This window comes from Crocodylus siamensis, chromosome 5, assembly GCF_052110815.1.
Source record: "Crocodylus siamensis isolate JL-2025a chromosome 5, ASM5211081v1, whole genome shotgun sequence".
NCBI classification, from domain to species: domain Eukaryota; kingdom Metazoa; phylum Chordata; order Crocodylia; family Crocodylidae; genus Crocodylus; species Crocodylus siamensis.
This window is the reverse complement of record NC_143399.1, coordinates 160,838,149-160,862,469: the sequence shown is the minus strand read 5'-3', so window position 1 is coordinate 160,862,469 and position 24,321 is coordinate 160,838,149. Positions and strand designations below refer to the sequence as shown.

General features: G+C 40.6%; 1 long non-coding RNA gene across 1 annotated transcript in view; it reads left to right on the top strand.

Annotated features, from left to right (window-relative positions):
- Nucleotides 1–18,443, top strand: part of LOC149864835 (uncharacterized) — a 239,425-nt gene extending 220,982 nt beyond the window's left edge. The window contains exons 3-4 of the long non-coding RNA XR_016442653.1: nucleotides 7,597–7,726; nucleotides 17,137–18,443. This is a non-coding gene — a long non-coding RNA (uncharacterized LOC149864835). The remainder of the gene's footprint in view (nucleotides 1–7,596; nucleotides 7,727–17,136) is intronic.
- The last annotated feature ends 5,878 nt before the right edge of the window (nucleotides 18,444–24,321 follow it).

Below are 24,321 nucleotides of genomic sequence, written 5' to 3'. Positions count from 1 at the left end.
TGTAATATTTTATGGTGGTGAGGGGTGGGGGGATGGAAGCAGAGAGAAAGAAGAAGTGAATTCAAATCTTTAGGGTTAGGGAGAGAAATTTTCCCCTGGCCCCTGATCTGTCCCCCACCTTTTATAGATGCTCAAACAACATTTAGAGTACTAGCACTAGTCCTAAAGAAATTGTGTCACTGAACAGGTCAAAAAAGAGGCAACTCAAGTTGCATTAAATATATGTTTGGGGTACAGAGCAGCATTTTTCTTAAATACAGATTTGTAGGATCATGCAGAGATACACACACACACACACACACACACACACACACACAGAGGCTTTTATCTTTCTCTCTTTTCTTTAAAGCCCCTCACAAAGCCCCCAGTGTTATTCCAGGGTACCATTTCTCTCCATCTCTGCTCCCATGGTAACAGTTGTCTGCTTCCAAGACAATGACTCCATTTCTTATGTTTTTGCATCTTTTCTCATCTGCAGGACCCTGCCCTGAGCATGTTGCCAAGCTCTCCTTCACCAAGTCCTTTGCTTTTATTTATCAGACTACCTCTGTTTGTTCCAGACCCTCAATTCTACAAGTGTAAATGCTACACACAACTCCTATAGAAAGAAATAGCTGAATCAGGTCTTTTTTCTTTCTTTTTCCAACCTTCTTTCACTCTCTCTCCCAATTTGCTTGGCTGCCTTAAAAAGAGAAGTCTTGTCATGATTATTTTAAATAAGACGCCCCCATTTCTATGGCAGGGGCAGCACAAATTGAATTGGAACCATAAACCATTTTTAAAATGCAAATTAAATTATGAAAGGTTAGAGTTGTGTGCACTTCAAAACACTCCAACTGGTCCTGGACTTGCAGCTTGTATGAAAAAGAAAAATGTGAATTAAAATAAATCTGCATCCACAAAATGGGGAAAAGATTTTGGCATTATCATTTTCTTTTATTGTTGATTGGCTCCTTAGTATGTTCAAAAGCCTTCCAAAACACAAAATATTCATTTGGGACCAAGATTCAATTGTGCAAACAAGCCAGTAACAGCTAACAGTTCAGAATCAATATGCAGCCATTTAGTAATGCCAAAAGCACATGGCCCAATGGTAGAAGACATAGGATACCAATTTGACAGTAGAAACAAAAGCCAATGGAATTATACTGTACAACTTAAGTGGTAACAGAGCCTAAAACATATGTAATGCTGGATGTCTCATTCTGAAGCCCACTTGCTGCCTTGTAATTTGTTTTAAAAAACAACATTATGGTTAATGAAGGGGTTGTCATATACCAATGTTCACTAATTGGTCCTGGTCTTTCTTAGCAGGGAGGCCACAGAGGGTGGTCATGTGTGAGTCTTCATCATCCCCTCAGGGCCTTTCCTATAGCATCCTCCAGGACTCATATATTTTCTCCTCTCCTGTTCAGTCTGTATATGAGGCAATTAGGTGAGATTGTATGGAGATATGGAGTGAGGTGCTATCAGTATGTTAATGACACCCAGGTCTGCCTCTCCTCTCTGACCCTGGCCCCACAGTCTTGGTCTTTTCCCAGTACCTGGCAGCAGTTGGGGAGTGGGCATGGTTGAACTAATTGAAACTGAATCCCAACAAGATAGAGGTGATAGCAGAGATCAGACCACTCATTCTAGAGGGGACTGGGACACTGTGGCAGGGCACCTTTGGTGCCTGCCACTTTAAGGGCCTGAGCAGGTAGCAGAGCCACCAGCAGGTGACTGCAGAGCCCATCAGGGGGTCACATGGTAACCAGGAGGCTGCCTGATTGGAGAAGGACTTGGCTGCTGGAGTATCAAACCAGGCCCAGGGAGCAGGGCCATCAGTTGCAATTGGGGAGCCAAAGGGTAAACATCTCTCAGCTGGAGTACTGCTGCTCCCAGACCACCTGGAGATCAAGGGTAGGAATTATGGGGACAGAAGAGGTCCCTGGTCCTGGGGCATGATCCAAAACTACAACCTGCTGGACTTGGATGCTGTAGGGGGGCTGCTTGTGGTGGGGCAGTCTCCAGGAGATACCACACATGTGCTTCCCCAGAGACAGATGAGGATAGGGTGCTGTAAAGCCTCAGCCCCTGCTGCCTTGTGAGTATTCCATGGAGGGGAAAGGCTACGGAAGCACACCCTGACAGAAAAGCACAGGGGCCCAGGTCTACTGAGTGGGGCCTGAGGTGGGATCCTGGTCCATTGAATGGAGCCTGAGACAGGACAAAGGTTGACCTAGAGGGACTTTAGGGCCTTGCTCCTCTTGGGCCTCACGTCCCAGTGAGGCCTCAGTGAGGGGGAGAAGTGGCTTCTGGGGGCCTCACTGGGTAGAGCCCAAGGGGGGCCTGAAGGACTACACGTAGGTCAATGGAAGTTGAGGCCCTAGTGAGGGGGAAGAGTTGAGGGCTATCAGGGGCTGCAAGGAATAGGGTCCATGGGAGCCTGAAGAACTTTGCTTAGGCCAGCCAGAGCAGAGGCCCCAGTGAGGGGGCATGTGACCCAGCCATGTCTAAGAACACCTGAGGCCAGAAGCCAAGTGCAGCCCAGCAATGGGGCTGGGGGAGTTGGAAGTGATTTTGGGTGCTATCTGTGAGGCATGGGACATGATGAAGGGGAGGTCAGAGCCATGTATTACACCCTTGGTATCAGGGCATTAAATGGGCAGCCTCCCATATTTTTCCATCTACTTTGATACATCAAGGTGCAGCAGGGGATGCAGAGCAGACTGCCCTAGATAGGTGGGCAGGCTGAAGTAAGCGACTGGCCCTGAGCTGGCCCCCTGTCACAAACATGTATCATGATGGGGTTCAGTCAGCTCTAATCACTCAGGTTTGCAGCACTGGAGTGCTTCTGGATCCTCTGCTGGACTTGGATCTTGAGGTGGCAGCAGTGTCTGGGAGTACCTTCCACCAACTCCATTGGTGAGAAGGCTGCAACCTTTTTTTTTGGATTCTGATCTTTCCATCATGATCCATACCTTTATAACCTCAAGGCTGGTCTACTATAGTGTGCTCTATGAAGGGCTATTCTTGAAAACCATCTAGAGGCTGAAACTGGTCCAGAATGTGATAGCTTATCTTCTGATGAGGGTTGGTTGCCAGAAGCACAAAACTCCAGTCCTTCAGCAACTACACTGGCTTAAATAGCCTCCTGGGTACAGTTCAAGGTAGTGGTTTTGACCTATAAAGCCTTCAAAAGCTTGGGACCTACAAGCAGCAGGGAAAGGAGCTCACATCACAGCTCCATGCCCTCATCTTAAGGATTTAGAATGATGAGGAAATCCCAGATGATCTCAGGGATGCCATTACTGTGACAATCTTCCAGAAAAGAGACAAATCTGATTTGTGGAAATTACAGAAGGATCACCTTGCTATCCACTGTTAGGATGGTAAACACCTTGCTTTTTCCGCCCTTTTCCCTTGCTGATTTATGATGAGCCCAAACACTGAAAGACTTTGTCTTGCAGCTGATACATTGCTTACCTATGCCCAAGTTAGAGATTTAACCAGACATAAGGCTTAAGCAGCAGAAGTGTAATGTTTATTCTAACTAATATCAGCAAAATGACAGGTTTGTTTACTTAATGGAATGTAGGGCTTTAAATGGTTAATCATTTGTCTAATCATTTGACTGTTTGTTTAGTTGTGGAATAGAGGAACTGAAACCAGACAGGGGAGGAAACCAGTGGTTTATCAAGAGGGAAAATGCAAAAGTAGGCTTTTAAGATGAGTAACCGCAAATGACCAAAGGTAGTAGGGGTGATGACCTCATGCAGGTGAAGAATGGAAATTTTCATGGTAATGGGCTAATGCATAGCAAATTCCATGGGAATAAAGCAGAGGCAGAGCCATGGGTGTAACAGTCAGGGAAGGAGACCGGGCATGGTTTAATGCTAATGAGTGTAGCTTGGAAGGTATAAATGTATGAATGCAATGATGTTCTGGGCCGTTTCTCAGTTTGGTATGGACCCGCCCGAAGTTGCCTCCATTTCAATAAAGCTGTTTGCTTCAGGAGTGATCATGCTCATGATTCCGTGGGCAATTGGTTCATCACTCTCTAGTCATTGGGCCTCATGTGGAGTCAAGATTTAACATCCACCATAGGAAAGATCATTGTGAGAACTCTCCTGAACCCTCTCCTTCCACTTGCTGAATTGCTTACCTCAGAATTTCAGTGTGAGTTTAGGGCATTAAGAGGCACAACTGGTATGATCTTCACTGCTCTTCAGCTGCAGGAAAAAAGCTGGGAACAACATAAACCTCTCTACATGGCTTTCTTTGTCCTTACAAAAGCCTTTGACTCTACCAACTGAGAAGTGCTGTGGAGGATCCTTCTAAAGTATGGATGTCTGCCAAAATTCATCACCATTCTTTGCCTGCTCCATGACAGTATGAGAGTGGTGGTTCTCAGTAACAAATATATTACAGATCCTTTTGATTTTAAGATGGGAGCTAAGCAAGGCTGGTCATCACTTCAACACTCTGCTTGATATTCCTCACCGCGATGCTACATCTGACCACCAACAAGCATCCAGTCAGAGTGGAGCAAAACTACCAAATGGATGGTAAACTGTTTAATCTCAGCTGACTCCAAACCAAAAGCAAGACCATCCTGGCCTCAGTTGTCAAGGGCTAGTATGCTGATGCTGCTGTAGTCTGTGCTCATTCAGAAATAGACCATAGGCAATCATCAGTGTCTTTACTGAAGCTTGAAAGAAAATAGGACTGACACTTAACATTCTGAAGACTAAGATCCTCCATCAACAAGCTCTTGATAAGCAGTCCTCAGCTCTGGTAATTTAGATTCATGGTGAAATTCTGGAGAACACTGAATATTTCCTGTATGTCAGAAACCATCTCTTGCAGAAGGCTGACATTGATGAAGAAACCCAACATCACCTCAAATGTGCAAGTGCAGCCTTTGGATGGCAGAGGCAATGGGTGTTTGAAGATCATGACATTAGATCTGAAACCAACCTCATGGTTTATCAAGCAGTCATGACCCCCACCTTACTGTATGGAGCTGAGATGTGGATAACATGGAGGGGACACTTCAAGTCATTGGAGAAGTGCTGTCAGTGCTGCCTGTGGAAGATCCTTTGAGTCCAGTGGAAAGATAGATGCACTAACATTAGTCTCATCTTGCAAGCAAACACCATGAGCATCAAGGTTTAAGACAATGATCATTTGAAATCAAATTCGCTGGGCTGGCCATGTCACTCATTTTTATTTATTCTAACTGTCTTTTTAAGTTGTTCTGCATCCTGTGCTTCCCTGAACCTTTGTTGGAAAAGGCAGCCTATAATTTGAATAAATACATAAATAAATAATCTGATGGTGACTTTTCTGCTAGTAAGGGAATACTTTTTAAAACTTCAGTAAATGTATTATTATATTTATTTTTAGAACCATAGATACATTCCATAAAGACATTGGACACTTGCATTACTTCAATAAGATTTAGTAGCTTGCTCTAAAATTGAAATTATTTAAATTGTGTTACTGAAATACTAATCTTATTCTCAGTTTCTGGCTAATGTTATATATGAAAGAGTTTGGTAACTAATTAGAAAACTTTGGGCACCAGACTCTTGTACAGTACTGTAGAAAGAGCATACATACCAATCCATGAGAGACATGAATCACATTTACATAAATAATCTCCAGTATCATTTTAAGATGGTCAAACTAACAGGTGATTAAGAGAAGCAAGAGCATTGTGATCACATTAAGATGAGCAAGATATCAGAGATACTTGGATGCAAACCTATTTCACTTAAGTAAAATCGTGTTCCATAGTTTCATAGTTGGTGGGGTCAGAAGGGACCTAAGCAGATCATCAAGTCTGACCCCCTGCCATGGGCAGGAAAGAATGCTGGGGTCAAATGACCCCGGCTAGGTGATTATCTAGACTCTTTTTTTGAAGATCCCCAGGGTAGGAGTGAGCACCACGTCCCATGGAAGTTGGTTCCAGATCCTAGCCACCCTGACTGTGAAGTAGTGCCTCTTGATGTCTAGCCTGAACCTACCCTCAATCAACTTGTGGCCGTTATTCCTAGTTACTCCTGGGGTGGAGATCATCTGGACCTGCTAGTTTAAACACATTCAGCCCGACCAAAAGTTCCTTAACTAGGTCCTCCCTGACCCTAGTGCCTCTCCCGAGTCTGTCCGGAATCCCACTGGGGGAGATGTCCCAGTCCCTGTTCAGAAAAATGGAGGCAAAGAATTTGTTAAAAAGGTCAGCTTTCTCATCTGGTGAAACCGCCAGATTGCCAAGTGTGTTCTGCAGGGTCCCCACGTTACCCGGTGCCTTCTGTTTACTCCCTATGTATTTAAAAAAGGACTTCTTGTTATCTTTGATCCTGGTCACTATTCCTAGTTCCATCTCCGCCTTAGCCTTCCTAACAGCCCCCCTACAGTCTTGAGCAATGGAGGTATAATCCTTCTTGGTGATAGCCCCTCCCTTCCACCGGATGTACACCTCCTTTTTAGCTTTCAAGCATTCCTGAATGCCTTTGGAGAGCCATGGGGGCTTACTAACACTCTTGCCCCCTTTGATTTGTGTTGGGACTGTCACCCTTTGGGCTCAGAAGATCGTTTCCTTAAGGAACCACCACTCATCTTGGACTCCCAACTCCCCTACCCTGCGGGACCTCAGTGACTCTCCTACTAATCTCCTAAACTCATTGAAATCGGCCCTCCTGAAGTCAAAGGCTACTGCCTTATTGCAGGCTTTTGACATTCTGTGCTGTATAGTGAATTCCAGTAGGTGATGATCACTATTGCCCAGGTGGTCGAGAATCCACAATCCCCTCACCAGGTCCTCACCTGTGGCCAGGACCAGATCCAGCAAGGCATTTCCCCTGGTGGGACTGTGTATCTCCTGGGTTAGGTGGAGGTCCTGTATCTCAGCTAGTAATCTACGTGAGCGGTCAGACCTGGCTGACTGCTCCTCCCAGCAGATGTCCAGGTAGTTTAGGTCATCCATGATGACCACATCCCTTGACTTAACTGCCTCCACAAGCTGATCTGAGAATTCCCTGTCCAGCTCTTCTTCCTGGTTGGGTGGTCTGTAGTAGATACCTACCGTTAAGTCCCTTTCCCCATGACCCCCTTGTAATCTTACCCAGAGCACTTTCAGTCTGCCCCTCCTCTGACCCTGTACCATGCTGTTCAAGTCTCTGAAAAATTATTTTTTGCAACTTTTGCAACACCTTGTCATCTCAACCTTCATACGAAGTTACAAAAAAGAGTGGATGAGGAGGAGGATCTAGCTTTTTGTTAACCCATTCATTTTCTTCTTTAAGAGTTTTTCAGTGATGTAAGCAAGGTGCAGCAGAATTACACGTAGGCAGTTAAGCACCACATAGCTTCTGTAGAGGCAAAAGAGGTTATGGGCCTTGATTCATGCAACTGTGAGACAGGAAGGATGTATATCAACTTCCCTCCCACCCCAGTCTGCTATTGGCAAATAAGCCCCTTTCTCTTGCTTGGGCACACCAACACCAGAAACTGGAAACTTCCTTTTGTGCATGCCCAAGACTGTGTTTAAGAACTGTCTTTCAAAAAAGCCTGAGAATAGCACTGAGAATTCTGCTTGTGTCCACTCAGGGCTGTTCCATAGCCATCTTCTCTGACCAGCTGCTGGTCTCTGGTACACCCAAGAGGAAGCAGTTGGGTGGGGCTTCTTTTGTCGGTGAGTGGTTCAGACCTTGGAGGAAAGCCATATGGACCATATTAGGTAAGCCTCTGTTACTTTAGTTGAATAATATAATCTCTTGCCATAGTTCTTCATATTTTAAATAGGGATAATGCTTCATTATTTTAAATTATTAGCATTTGGGAAGTCTTTTGATACTGAGAGAGATGCATGACTGCTATTCAAGGAAGCTATGCCTGTTTATACCAGCTGAGTATGCATGTGGTACACTGAGATGGGAGTCAGATGAGCACATATGTAGAGTATGTTTAAGGAGAAAGCTGGTCACATGGCTCTACACCTTCCTGCAAGGTACAGAAGTCTCTTAACAGCTAGCTAAATGTATGTTTGTGATCTGAATAGATGTTTATAATTATTGTATCACACAAATGGCTAGAAAAAGGGTTTAATAACATAAGTCCTACCTTGTGGGAGGAAGTAAAGCATTCTTTTTTTTATATCCTGGTGTCTGAAAGTCCCTCAGTTGATGCATATGGACCTGTTCTGCTGTTTCTAAGTCTCCCTTCAATACTCCTACTTGTTATTCCAAGCAGATTATTCAACTCTGTGTTGGTATCTTAAGATACTGTAGGTGATAGGTTAGGGTTGTGTAAATGTTCTGTGGTTAAAACCCAAAGATATGATTTGTGCTTATAACCTTTAAATTGCCTTCCTGACAAAATATATACAAGCTGAAAGCTTCTACTCATTTAAAATTGTGATGGAAGGCATTTTATTGGAACTTATTTTGAATAGCTCTTTAATTTGAAGTAACTCACCCTTTAAATGCCATAGGCAAGAAAGGAAAAAAATGAGCACGTGTGCATGTGTGCGTGCGTGCGCACACGTGCACACACACACACACACACACACACTTTAAAAAATGACTAGTGCATTTAGTTAAATTTTTTACTGCATCTTTATACTTCAAGGAGGCTTAATTTTACACAAGGACTCAGCATAAGTCCCACACTGAGTGCTCAGAAACACTATAATATACCTACATTTCATCATTCTCTCTTTAGATGTACACTACAGTCCCTGTATGACAGTGAATCTGGTCTGTCTCTAACAGGTATAATTAGGCATATTTCCATGTATGAAGTGCAGAGACAACTGTTGGGGGGTGTGGGGCCCAGGGCAAATCAGCCTGTGTGAGGCTCCTTTAACACTGCGAGAGGCAAGGATGCGGTCACTCTGCCTGGCATCGGCCTGGCTCCGCAGGGCCTCCCAAAGCATGGGGCCCAGGGTGGTCACCCTAATTCACCACCCACACCGCAAAGACAGCCCTGATGAAATAAGAGCAATTTAGTAAAATCTCTTTTGCCAAATGCTTTGGGGTATATGGGCAGATATATGGCCAGTAATAGATTATCCAAAAGTCAGTAACAATTATCTGGGACATCAATTAACAGAAGTTTCATATTAACAAAGAAAAAGTTGCGTTCTTTAGTCTAGTAATGTATGTAGAGTTTGCCGTACCCCCGACCTTGCCCAACACTCTCTGACTTGTGCAGGCACAGTCAGTAATCTTGGTCTCACATTCCTTGGCATGTATTTGTTGTACATAACAGTGATTAAAATATGGTAAAGTTTTTAGCACTTTATACTGTGGTGCTTGACTATCCAAAAAAAATAATTAACCAGAATGACGGTGACTCTAATTATTCCTGATCAATGCTCTCATGCGTATGTATAATATAGCACATACAGACTACATCTACACAAGATGCTTTATTGCCGAGCTGACTAATTGGCTCCACTGTGAAGAGTCACCATCTACACATGTGGTGCTATTAGGCCACAGTAATCTAATTAACTCTGTTGTAGGATAGCACTGCCTAGCACTTGTACTAACCCACATTGGAGTAGTTATGGGCACTGAAATGCACATGTAGACGGTGATGGGGCTGGCTGGGGTATGAATGTGCTACGGTGTGGAAGCTGCCTGTGGGCTAGTCCTATATTGTAGCACCCTCATGACCCAGCCAACCCCTCTGCAGCACATTGAGCTGGGGCAGAGCAGTCCCAGGCTGGCACATCATTGACAGTGCGTAAGTGTTGACAGTGGAGGAGGGGAATGATAAGAGGGGGCACTAGGTGCTGGCTCTGACCAGGCTACAGCCCCATGCCCCATAGTCAGTGCAGAAATTGCACCTCTGCCACTCCTGCATCCCATGCCCCAGAATCTGTGCAGAAATCTAGGGGGGCACACGCCCCCTTGCCCCTTCTGATGTGTTGCCAATGTAGCAGGCTGACCCCCAGAACCCCCTGCTAGCCAGGGCTGCTCCATCCTGGCTCAGCATGCTGAGGTCCTGGTACACATGCAAATACTACACTCAGCAGCAATGAACTCAGGCATGAACTGCACTGGAGTTTACTGCTATGTGCTAATTGCATGTGTAGATGCGCCTATAGTGTATAAACAGCATACACATTTAAAACATTTGTTTTGTGAGGGAGCCTTCCATTTCTACATTTTCCTTCTTTCACTATTATGCATTAATTCAGTGGGATATTCCTTAACAGAAGAAATGTTTTAAGTGTGTCCTGTCCATGTGAGCAAGTGAGAGCAGAAGGAAAGCATAGTAAAGTTTGCAAAATCTTGTCTCTTTCTGTTCATTATTAGGAAGTTTGTAGTAGGAACAGTTAAATATCAACTATAATCAGACAAAACTGCTGTTTAAAACCCAAAATAAAATAGGACATACTTGTAGAGACTGTCTATCAGAAATGTAAAAAATAGCAGTGCATAATTTATCAATGTTAATAGCTCTAGGTGCATTTCTGAGGGAATTAACCTAAACAGTAAAACTATTTATCATATCACAATACATAAAATGTACTTTTAATTAATAAATGGATATTCTATTGCCTTTATGGCTACATCAAATCAATCTTCCTTTACCTTCTGTCTACAGTTTGGGTTCCTTTAATGGGTTTTAATGGGTTTTGCTCTATACTCACACAGTAAAGCTTATCACTTGCTTCCTGGAAGACTTTCTGTACTCTGTGGCATAAACTCAGTCTCTTTGGTATACTTCCACCAAAATATCACTACGTACATAAATAATAACTCTTTTTGTTACTTTAAAGCATCATTCATTACTCTTGAGTTGACCTCACTGGCCCATGTCTAGCTTGAAGGTAATAAAGTTACTGTAATGTAATGTTGTTCTCGTCAATAGATTAGGTCTGTGAAGTCCTTTAGTTAAACCATTTTGCTCAGGGAGGCAAAGAATATTCAGTCACTGTGAATTGCCAGTAATATTTAACTCCGTTCCAATGCTTTTTTTTCTTTGCATTTGGCAAAGAAAACCTTTATCTCTATCATTTCAGATGTAGTGGTATACCTAACTATCCTTACTAGAAATTAACCAATCTGATTCATTTTCTTATATTATTTTATCTCTTTACAGACAGCAATTAATGTAGATGTTGATGCAGCAACTCCAGTATACTGCTGTTTCATTGTTGCTTTGTTTTTATCAGTCCCAGCAGTACTTCCAAGATTACATCACATGGTGTTTGATTAGTTGGTCTTCTGACATCGTTCTGTGGCAGGCAATATCTCTGAAGCCAGAAGGAATTTGTAAATCAGTAATGGAAACACATGTGCATGCATTTTGATAGAGGATGCTATCATGGCCACATCAAAATCAATGGCAAAAGTTCTATTGACTAAAGTAGCATAAGATCTGATTCTGCTTAGCCTGAACCTTTTGTAGTCCTTTAAACACGTAGAAGTAGCTATAAAACACCATCTTTCTAATTTGGTAGTTTGAATTCCCTCTATTCAGACTTAAATAACTGTGGTGTAGTAGGACCTCAGGGCTAGAAGTATCACCATGCCTATCAGAATAATATTGCTACTATTGCCATACATCTACAGTGTACCTTTTGGCCAATGCAGCTATACAAAATACAACATTAGAAGAGTCATAGTTGGCTTAGCAGTCTGTACTCTTGGGATCCTTGGGCATTTCTACGTGAGATGTTTACTGTACACTAGACTAATCAGCTGCAGAATACACGTTGTACATTTACACATGTACCCTTAATAGGCAGCAGGATGGAACTTGTATGTACTTTTTTTTGACTCCACAGCAGACAGAGCTGACCCCAGAGGGGTGTGGGGCCTGGGGCAAATCAGCTGTGCAGGGCTTTATTTGTGCAAATTTAGGCACCTTAGCATACACAGAACCTATCATAGAAAGCATAGAAAATGAGGATTGGAAGGGACCTCAGGAGGTCAAGTTCAACCTCCTGCTCAAAGCCTCTTGTCCTAACTATGTCATCTCAGCCAAAGCTTTGTCTAGTGGGGTCATAAAAACCTCCAAGGATGGAGATTCCACAGCCTCACTGGGTAACCTGTTCCAGTGCTTAAATACACTCCTTGTATTTAAGGACTTTTTCCTAATATCTAACCTAAACTTCCCTTGGGGCAACTTGAGACCATTACCTCTTGTTCTGTTATCTGCCACCACTGAGAACAGTGTAGCTCAGGAGTAGTCAAAATAACCCAAGGCATGTGGGCAGCATTTCACAACTCTGTCCTGGTTCTGACCCATGCTGTCACCTACACAAGATCTTGGCACCAACACCAGCATTGGCCCTGGCCCTGGCCCTGGCCCTGGCCCTGGAGCAGCTCCCCACCTAGCTGTGTGCCCCATCAGCACTGCTTGGACCAGTCTCCATGGAAACCCAGGCCCTGCACTGTCACGGCCCTGCCACTCCTGTGGTCTCCATGAAAAATGGATGCAGTGATGCAGGCAGGGGCTGCTGGGAAATGGACTCTGCCATGTGCCCAATCCAGCCTGTGGGCTGGGCTTTGCCCACCCCTGGTCTAGCTCTATCCTCTTTCAAACAACTCATTAGGTAGTTGAAGGCTGCTATTAAATCCATCCTCAGTTTTCTATTCTCCAGACTGTTCCCTCAGCATCTCCTCATAAGTCATGTGCCCCATCCCCCTAGCCATTTTTATTGCCCACTGTTGGAATCTCTCCAATTTGTCCACATCCTTCCTGTAGTGGGGGATCCAGATCTGGCCTTACTAGTACTGAATAGAAGGGAATAATTACTTCCCTCGATCTGCTAGCAGTGCTCTTACCAATACAGCCCAGCATGCCATTAGCCTTCTTGGCAACAAGGGCACACTGTTGGCTCATATTCAGCTTATTATGCACTGTAACCCCCATGCCATTTTCTGCAGAACCAGAAAGAATCATAGCATACAGAAGTTATACCTTAGAATTTGGGGATTCCCCCAAGAATCCATTATGAAGACAGTACAGACAGCCATGATAGAAGTCGGATGGAGGGTATAAATTACAGAATGTCATCACCTGGCAGATGCCCTTTAACAAATTCAGTGTTGCTAAAGAGGAAAGTTCTATGAAAAGGCTGCCTGTTCCAGCTGACATCAATAAGCATTGAAAGAAATTGTCATTATAAAAATAGGTCTAAATTCTGTTCTCATTTTACCAGTGTAAAACTGGAGAAATTTCACAGAAGGTTCCATTGGAACTTGGCGTTTACATGCTCTTTCTCTTCCATATTTCATTGCTTCGCATTTTGTATCTCCCTATTTGAATTAAGTTGCTATATGCATGGCAAAGGGGGACATTTTAGGCTATACACATGCAAGTATCATTTTTTGTGGATAAGTTGGTTCAGATTTCCCCATAGATGTTTGATAATTAAGAATTTCAGTCTTATCCTATGTCTGCATAGATCATCCTTATGGTTCAGGTATATTGTGAAGTAATTTAAAGATCTTTATCAGAATAAAAATGTATCTAGCTGCCCAATAGCTGCTGTAACTAAACACTTACTTCTGTTACCATCATAGGAAGTTGCTTCTTCAATATTCTGTCATTTAGAAAACCCTTTTCCCTGCATCAGTTGCTTCATTTGATGTTCTCTCCCTCTCCCCCAGTGCTTGGTATCTGACAAAGTAAGTAGTTTTCAACAAAACCTCATGCATCTCAAACAGTTAATCTCTATGGTGCCACCCTGCCCTACCTTTCCTCCAACACTGAGACCCATCCAGGTGTGGATATTGCCATTACAAAGCCTATACATTTATTTTTTGACTCACTGGGTGTGTCTGTACATGTGCCAGACTGCTAGGTTGTTACTGCGTAGTCATTTAGTACTAAGTGACTTGCTTTAACAAGTACTAAATGACTGCCCAGTAACCAGTAATACTGCACAGCCCTGATGCCACACAGATTTTTTCCCACGCTACTGCACAGTAACATTGGCGTCACGGTTCGTGCCCACCGACACTACATCACCATAACGACAAGCTATGATGACATAGCTCATAACTACAGTAACAAAGCGTCTCATGTAGATGCTCCCACTATGTGGTCATCCTAATAAGATGCATGCAGTTTTAAGAATAAATTAAATGATCTTTATACCAACACCAGCCACAAAACATTGCCAAAGAATTATACTGCCATATTTCAGGACTTCAAATTTTTCTATGAAATTCCAAATGCTCATGTTATTTCTCCTAACCTATTTCTTCTATAGCTACTGAATGAACTTTCTTGCAAATCAATATTAATTAAAAATTATTATGATGAAGCAACAAAACAAAAGTCCAGTGCTACTAAAGAAAGGGTATGCCCCAGTGACAGATCACTGTTAAACCTCTCATGCCATTGGGTGATATTTACCATATGTCCTATGATTGATAGTAAGATTTAATGAGTTCTTACAAGCAATTAAATAATCAAGGGTTCCTGCTGTTACATGGCATAGCTTGATAGAACAGTGACAAATGAGAAAATATCTGCAACCTAATCAAAGGGACATATTTCCTTGGGAACAAAATAATATTATCCACCAGTGCAATCAAAGGACAAAAGAACACAGAGAGGATGCAACAGAATGAGATAAATTTTGTGCACTTTTCATTATTCTGGCCATACAGTTTCCACTTACTGGGTCCTATTAAATCAGAAAGAAAATTAGGCTTGTTAAATATGTTTCATTTGTCATACACAGTTAGTGCATACATATCTGTTAGGTTTTAAAAAAGAGGCTGCCATTCAATGTCTGGTCACCTTACCTGTCCCATAAAAATCCTTGCATGTTGTTGTCCTTTATTTCTGTTTGATATTATTTAATTTCTATCGTGGTGACTGATGTTATCCTGCTTTGTTCTTGTTTTTTGTTTTTCACTTTAACTTAAAGGCATAAGTTGCATTCATTGCTCTATGGTGCATTTGTCAAGTATAGTTGATTAATTAACTGTACAATTCCTATCACTTTTTACTGTCATCATGTCTATATTAATGTTCACTTAATAGTATTTGAAAATAATCACCCATCATAAAGATGGGGAAGAGACTGAATTTATTTCAGAACTGTTTAGATTCAAAGCTGTTATATATGTAGGTCAGTTTTCTTTCTATTCCAAGAGTTGAATTTTACTTCAGTACAGGCACAGAATATAGATCAGCTTACTTTGTTTTTTGTCTTTTGACTGCTTACCTTTAGGGTCAGAGATTTATGATTAAAGTATCCACTTGGGCTCTGATAAATCAAGCTTTATGCCTTACTTTCAGCATATAACTAACCCCATTCCACCTTCAATCCCTAAATCAGTGGCAAAACTCCCTATGATTTCAGTGAAGCTAGGGTTTCACCCAGTGAAACAATTCACAGGGTTATAGTTAGGCCCATGCTTAACTATTCTCCTGAATTGGGTCTTAGTTTCCAAATAATCTATAAATTAGGCCCCTGGCTTGTCCTTAAGTCATGTCAGTCAGCTGAGGTACACACAAGACATAACTAGTCTGTTAATCATGTCTTAAGTAGTAACCCATCCACATATTCTGGGAATTAATGGCACTACAAAAAGGAAAATTGGCCATAAAAATATTACATGAAAAATGTGTAATATTTTAGCACTGTACCTTAAATTGAACATGGGGCAAGTTTCAGACCACACCAGGGTCTCCAACCAGCCCCAGTGAATTCCCTATTGGGTGACAATCAGTTGATTGTGGGACATCCAGCTTTCAACTTGCTGGTGCACTGAGAAGTAGGGCATAACTGGGATCTGATGCTCAATCCCAATATTGCACTTCCTGCCATGCATGTATGTGCAATTGTTGCAGGAGGTGCAATTGTTAGGATTGCAGATCAGATCCCATTGTGCTTTGAAGGGCCTTCTATCTGTGAACTTAGTAACACCTCCACTCTTCCCTAATCTTAAAAGCATAGTACAAGATTTTTTAAATTAATGTGGCTCTCTAACACTTGCCATAAAGGTCAATGTAGCAGCCTTTGATGGTAAGTCTAAAACAAGGGTTATGCTTTTGTCCCAGTTTCCATAACAAAGTACCTTACTAACTGTCTCACCACAACCAAATCTCTAGTCTGTGTCTACAAATTTGTTCTAAATATTAAAATTCCTGAAAAAACAGATTAAATATTTTAAGACTCTTTGCAAATTATATATTTATAAAGCTTTCTTCAGAAATGGTAATCATTACACTGTGGTTGCACTGTAGCTATAGCACAGGTGGTGAGCAAATTAAATGACCATAGAAACATTATAAACATAACTGAGAAATCAAGGACTGTCCATTAATGTGTTCAGACAGTTAATTATTTCTAACAGATGATGATACATCTGTAGAAATGTAAATATGTGAGTGTCATTATTCTTTATCAATACATAGGCTTTTCTTTTCTTTATTTAGACTGTCTGAGTAGGCAACCTATATATACTCATTCCATTTGTGTACTAACCTTGCTACCACCAACCTAGCTCCAGGAAAGGATCATCGGAGGGTTCAAAGAACTCTTGTATCTAGTTAAGGCATAAACCTGGTTGAGAATAATTTGTCAGAATATTATTCAATGTAAAATTCTGATGCAGTGTAAAAAACTGAATTTTTTTTACAGGATCATGTTCATTTGAATAAAGTTTTTGTTAAGAAGATTCCTGAGGTCTAAGATGAAATTTTTGTAGAGGCTTCATCCCTCTCTCAACAGTAGCTAATTGCCAGTGGTCAAAGCACACAGCTATGATGTGAGAAACTCAGATTCAAGACTTTTCTCTGCCAGGTTCAGAATGGGTCTTAAATTTGAGTCTGTCAGATCTCACGAAAGTGGCCTAACCACTAGAATAGTGGCAGCTTCAGGGTGGTTTCTCTCTCTCTCTCTCTCTCTTTTCTTTTTTTTTTTTTTTTTGTGAATGGCTTCTGGCCATTCCAATGTAGGATGAAGACAAATTGCAAAACAACTGAATTTTGGGAGGAAATCAAATTCTTGTTTCCCATCCAACCCTACTCAGGGGTGAGTGACAACCCTGCTTGAGAGTGAAGGGGGAGGGAAATCCTTTTAATTCCACAGGCCAATAGTACAGTTGTGATATTTCTCTATAGACAGAATATACATTTTTTATCATATATGACTTATTTCAGATATGAATCACATTGCTTGATGAACTAATTGAAAGGATTTGGACACAACAATGAAGAAGCAATAAAAGAACCTATAGAGAAGGACAGAAAATGAAAGGAAACACCAAACAGAACAAATATGAAATCTTCCCCTACATGCCAACAAATTGGTCTGTCTCAAGAATCTGTTCTCTTTTCTATGCATGTACCACAGCTTCTATTAGTGAACAGCAAGTTGACATATAGTAGTATCGACAGCATGGCACCAATCCAGAAAAGTCCTCAAGCTTATACCTGGATTCCACAATGTACAATCTCGTCAAAGTTAATGGTGTATTCATGAGGGTGGGGAAATATCTGCTTAAGTGATGGTATATACTATGAACTGGAGAAAAACCATGAGTTAACATGTGTGACAGCCAGAACCAGAGGGATTATTAAGCAATAAATATGTGCTTCTTAGAGGCATTTGGTATTTTGCCTAAACAGGTAATATTAGTTAATATAAAGCTTGTAAGTTTGTAAACCGCAAATGTCTGTCTGTCATAAGTTTAACTAAAATGATAAAATTAACTGTTCGTGGAACTGACTGGGCCCCATAGGCAAAGCTGTAGATGTGAGATTATCTGATCTAATGGTTTCTGCTCAGGGTTCAGCTTTGATGATAAAAAACTGGATCCAACTGCCTGGCACACCCAACACAGTCCAGGAAAGCACATTCCAAGAAAGCATATTCAAATGAAACCTAAAAGGGGTTGGGGCTTAGGTGAAGCAATGTCAATTTCAAACCTAATATTATATTATAATAAAATATAAAATATAAAATTATATTATAATTTGCTTATTGGATAAACCCAAGTCTGTGTAGAAACCTTTTATGATTACTTTTAACACCTTTCAATCCCATAGGGTAACAGCTATAGGGGAAGATCATGAGTGGCTCTAAAGCCAACAGATTAGCATAAGATTAGGTATAAAAAGCACGTGCATCAGGTAACCAACAGGAAGGAGAGAACAGAACAGTCATTTCTGTTCCACGTCTGGACCCTGGACTCCTGATGTGAGTGAGGATCAGATCCTAATCAAGGGACCTTCCCCGGTAATCCCTCTGACAGCGTCGATCGGGGATGCCTGACTTCGCTGGAATCACTTGACGCGTACCTGGCATTGAGTGACTATCGATCAGTTTCTAACCCATATCTGTCTATCTATTGTTTTGAACAGCCCAGTGGCTAATACCCTCGCAGTGCCCAGTTGGCCTGCAACAGAATTGATCTATCTATCTGTTGTTATTATCTGTTATTTACTATTAGTTCTTTACTTTTGCATTATCTGCTTATCACATTTATCTTTCTGTTAACTGTGTGTGTGTAAGCTATAATAAATTTGCCTTTACTCCACTCCCAACTTTGCCTTCTTGATCCAAAACTGAACCTAACAGCCCAGTTGGCCTGTGATAGAATTGATATACTCACAGTTCCCAGCTGGCCTGTGACAAACATGAGCCCTGAATGTACAGCATTCTGTTTATGATAAAGCACACAAAACTGTGTTAAATTTTAGTCATCTTCTGATTATGTAGATTCAGGAAATAGTTTGGCTTTCTGTATGGAGAAAATTCATTATTTGGGTCCCTGACCTAGCATGACCTGTACTGTCACTTGCCCACATACACACTGCATGACTTGGCCATATAGACACTGCATGACTGCATAACATTTTAGGAATTTTAATATTAAATCATTTGTAGCAGTGGTTTTATGTGAATGGAAGTCAGCTCACTGCTGCACTGGGTCATGTCAGGCCTGTGCTTAATATGACCTAGTTGACACAAGCAAAATTGGTTCCATATGTAGTGGCACAAGTCAACAGCTCATACTAAAATAGTAAGTTCATTATCTAAAAAAAACAGAGAGAGAAATGCTAAAAATTTGGCAGCGTTACGTTCCTAAGACTGTTATAATCAATAAATTCACAAAAATTACACACCTCATTAGGTTCCACACAGATTGCAAAGCTAGCTATAATGTAAAAACAGGCAGACAGTCTGTCTCAATATTATTACAGGAAGGGTTGGTTAAATTAATAGCTTCTCATTGATTAAAAAATCTTGCATTTTACATGTTCTTAAGTTGGTTCCCACCATTACCTTTCAATAACAGAATATGAGTCTTTTGAGAAATGTGGTTGTATTGAACTACTGTACTGAAATACAAAGGTAGGCAAAATAAGTTGTTTACATTAGCCTATCATTGTTTCCTGTCATAAAGGCATGTCTACCTGAAAGGAAAAGACAATCCCTCCAGTGTGTCCTAAGGATCCTTTTTTTAATGATGTGCCCTACCCTGTTCAAAAACGTAATTAGCTTACAATGGTCACTACGCATAAATCCACCAAATCAATTCAGTCATAATTATAGGCAAGAAATCATTATATCCAGGTAGCATCTGCCATTGCATTCAATAACATCGCTCAGCTTTTGTCCATTCTTAACTCCTTTGCAGAATCCCTTAGCACTGTCTGTGGGATGGGTTTGAGTTTCCCATGAAAAGTAACCTAAGTCTTGTTGTGCAGGTTGTTTCAGATGATCCTTGCCCTGAGTCCCAGATCCCAGGCTCAGCAGTGCATCTACACAGAGTTTATTGCAAGATTGGGATCTGAATAATAGTCAAACGAAGCATGCTTCATCAAAAAAACTACTCTAACAGCCTTTAGAGTAAAAGAGAAAAGTTTGTTTTACTAGTTCTTTTCAAAGTGAAACTACTCTTAGAAAAAAGATACAAAGCCTTACCTTGCTTCATCTCTTATACTTATGAAACCAGATATAAGACACCATCACTCTGTTGGTATGAGAAACTGTAAGTATCCTAAACAGTGAAAGAATAAAACAACTTCTAGATATAATCCGTCTTTGAAAAAAGTAAACATAATCCTTACCAAGAGATGGGATGTGATTATGTGCTAGCTAAGTAATTTCTATAATATGTACAGGTAAAACTTTCACAATGTAGTAGGATTTGGGGAAAGGAAAGCCCAGGCACATATCAAGTCGTTTTTCCTATTTTGTCTTTCCAGTAAAAGCAAACTGAATGTTTATGTCTTTTCCTCCCAGCATTTAATGGAAACAGCTGATTAGAAACTACCTGCTTCCTACACCTGTCCAAAGATGTGTAGAATTTTGCATTGTGTCAACAAACAGATTTTCCATGAGATTGGCTATCTGTTCACATACAGAGCCAAGTTGTATATCCTTCCCAGCTACTCACCTCATTGGTAGTATGTCTGCTGACTCCTCTCTTCTTCTTCCACTCTTTTTAATGCATCAGAGCCCCTGCAGTGCGATAAAAAGACACTGCATGGCTCTCAATGAATTCTTTTGAAACATCAAAAGGAGAGAGTAAGCTTCTATATTTGGAATAAATTTGAACTATTATTAGCCAGAGTTTTTGGAAGTAGCTGTAATTTATGTGCTATCAGGAGCAATAGAAAACCATATGGATGATAAAAAACATAACCAGGGCAAGGTCCTTCCTGTGTCTGTTGATGAGTAATGTGCACCAGGAGGACAATGCCATATGTTTGCATGTATGTTACCCCAGGAGGGCAGTGCCATATGTTCACACGTATGTCACCCCTCTGGCCTGTTATCATAAGGCTGTTTCCCAAGGGGTATGCTCCCTGGAAAAAGGAACAAAACCCACAAAGGCGAGTCTTATACACTTTCCATGTGAGACCAGCACTGCTTTGTCAGAACAGCTGCTTCTCCACCAAACAAAGGTCTATATATCCTTGCAGATATTTCTTGAAGAGTGACAGAGATGGAAAGATAGTTGTCCTGCCATACTGGACTTCCTAACTAAAATGCCAAGAACAGGCAAGGCCATTCACTAACTTTAGTGATTTGGCCCTCCCAAAATATTTTGTTTTCTGTTCTCCTCTTCCACCAGTTCCTGGTGGATTGGCTCCAGCCTCTTGCCAGTAGCTTTTGATAGAATGAAAGAATTTCCACACAGAAGTAAGAGATGACTGAGAAGTGTATTACTATTGATAATTTTGTAGCATCTTCAAAAATAGAAATGAGAAAGACTATTACATTATCTTGACCATTTCCTGCCATTGTGGTATTATTTTTTCCAGTATAATTTCTAGTATTCTATCCAGTCCATGTAGAAATAACCCTGGATCTGTAGAAATATTTGTTCTGTACTCTACGTATTCTACTACTACATAATATTTCTGATATTCATAGTATGTTTTTCTTTGCTTAATCTCATTCCCCATCATCTCTGTTGGCACATATACACTTCACCTTCATCTATTTGCATTTTATCAGCGATCACTGATTCTAATGCATAGGGAAGGAATACATACAGTAACAAGATATTTTCTTCCAGTAAGGGCAACATGTAGGATAGTGTGGTCTTGCATGACTTCTATAAATGCATAAGGTTTTGAATACTTATATCAGAGACAAATCGAGGTCTGTGCCTTCCTAATTAAGCTTTATTTGATCTAAATATGATAGCTTAAGTGCTAGTAACCATTCATAATGTTCTTATGAAAACTGTAATAGGAATATACAAAGCTGCTTCCTGACTGCCATAACTGAGATCTGGCTCTAGTGAGAAAAAGAAAGAATCATTCTGGCTTACGTGAGTACAAGTGCCTATCCTACTACCACTATAAGTAAATCAAGGAAAAACATTTGAAGAGGACAGGGAACTTTTCCATGTGATGAGAAAAGATGGGAGGCAGCCCTTGGAGAGATTTAAGATGCCAGTCATTTCAACAAACAGGGACAATGATCTTGGTGGCAATATTGCTATATCAATAACGCCTGAAAATGAAAAACACCATTTAATGTAATAGAAGTATGTCTTCCTTTGGTACAGAAACTAGTAAATTAGTTCTGGATGTGACTAAATAGGTTTTCCTCAGAGGCAAGGATTTTTGTGGGTGATGTCTTTCATTGTATCAACTGCATGGTCAGTGTAGACTTAGACAAGCTTCTAAATGCAGTATAGTGTAGACTTCTACAAGCTTCTAATTGAAGTGTACTGCATTCAAAAGCTTGTCTAAAGCTATGCCAACCATACAGTTGATGCAATGAAAGATATCATCCACAAATAACCTTGCCTCACATATTTCTTAGACCATCATGGCTACAACATTATTCCAACATGATCATCTTCCTCAGAGTATCTTTCTCCCTTTATGCCCATCCCTATCTGATAAGTGCTGTTTCAATGCCAAGAGAGTCAGATTATTTATTGTTTCTTAAAAAACATTTTTTTGAGTGTATCTATCTCAAACAAAGGCTAAAAGAGCTATCTTATATTCATATTCATTTTACATGTTTTAGTGTGTCATGAATGGAAAGTTCATTTTATTCAATGTTACCAAACATACTCACTCTGATAATTCACATTGCATGGTTTGTCATTTCAACTTCTGTACTGCCTGAGTTTTCATATTTCCTTTTAAAGACATGAAGTTAAAAACAGTAGCTACAAATACAATAGATAGAACCCTGCTCAGTATGCATTTTCATTCTGAAATGCTTTATTTCAAAATCTCACTTCAATTCCTTCTTTAAGCAACTTTTTCTGTTCCCTTCTTTTAACTTCATACTACAAAGCTAAACAAAAATGGTGATCATGTATGCTACTAAATCCTGGCTATCATTCGAACACAACTAATCCAACTTATTTCAGAAAGATATTTGGCTTGATCAAGGCAAGCTGGATTCAGGCCACACATTGTCTAGTGCCTATCTCCCTATTAGAACAACATGTCATGTCATTATGCCTGCTGCATTTTTTTTATTTCTAATTTATGTTTTATTTATTAAATCTGGCTGTTTCAGATTATGAGGCCTAGAGGCCTCATAATTACCAGGAGAACAGCCTTTCTAATAAAGTTGTTGCACTTCTACTTCCAGACCAAGCCACAAGCTGGCAGTACAGGGGTAAGCCTAAAATAGCAAATAATTATACCAAGTTAATTAAACATTTCACCACCTCTAAAAATATTTATTTTGTGTTTTTCTTCAAGTGATGGTCTAGACACAAGTGTTATAAAATGAACATGTATTTTATCTCACAAATAGGAAATAAAAAATATTTGGAGTACTTTCCATTTGTTTTGTCTTACACCAAGATCCTGATTCACTTCTTTCTTTAATCTTTCCGTTAACCTGTATTGCAATTCCCATTATATAGCAAAGAGTGCTCCAAATATATATACGTGTGTGTGCATTTTGATCATAAAACTTATTATCTTGAACTGTCTTCAGCATTGCTTGGGGCTTAAGTTAATGGGTTTCCCCATATTTTGGCCTCTTAACAACCTCTTCCAAATTTTAATTATTCACTGCATCCATAGACAGTATCCACACCCCAAGCTATTCTTTGTTTTCTTTTTTTTGCTTTTATAAGAACTGGATTGTTAGAAACAGTAGTCATGCTATTATAGTTGTCTGAAGGAGTGTAAGACTCCTTTGTCTGTCTGCCTTGCTCTTCCTTTGGTTAGTTTTCATAGAGAGAACATGGATTGCTGTTTTAGGGGTGGAAGTGGCAATTAGTGTTGCTGAGCTATAGTTTTGTTTTTTGACAGAGCTGCTGAGTTTAAAAAATGATGGGCAAGAGGAAGTGAGGGAGGCATCAGAATCTGCCTAAGCAGCACATGAGCTGCTATTGCAGCATAGACCATCTCTATTCAATAATTGCCAATTTTAGTCTGGTTTTTGCAGTCAAGTGTGAAGAAAAGTCATCTGTAATTAATAACAATAAAAAAATCCATATGGATACATGCCAACCCTAAAAGAAAAGAGGAAATAAAAATGGGCTTTTATGAAATGATGGAATCACTTAACATGTTCACTACAACATCCAAGCGACCAAGCTTGTGCTTCCAGAGCTTTCAGGCTTATCCATGCCACCCAAGGGTATATGTAGATTTTCAATATATTATGGGACAGATTCTTTCTATGCCTTGCAAGATTGTCGTGAGAGCAGGAACAAGGAGTCATACATATGCCAAGCAAGGAGTAGAGACCATGGCAATCTGGAGTTTGGGAAGCACAGAAATTGCCCCTTTCATGTACCACAGGGATGTGGATTATTTACAATTATTTGGATTTGGGGAGTGACCACAAATGCAATAGTGAGTGTGCAGACATGTTGGACAGGATGGTTCTAGATCCAC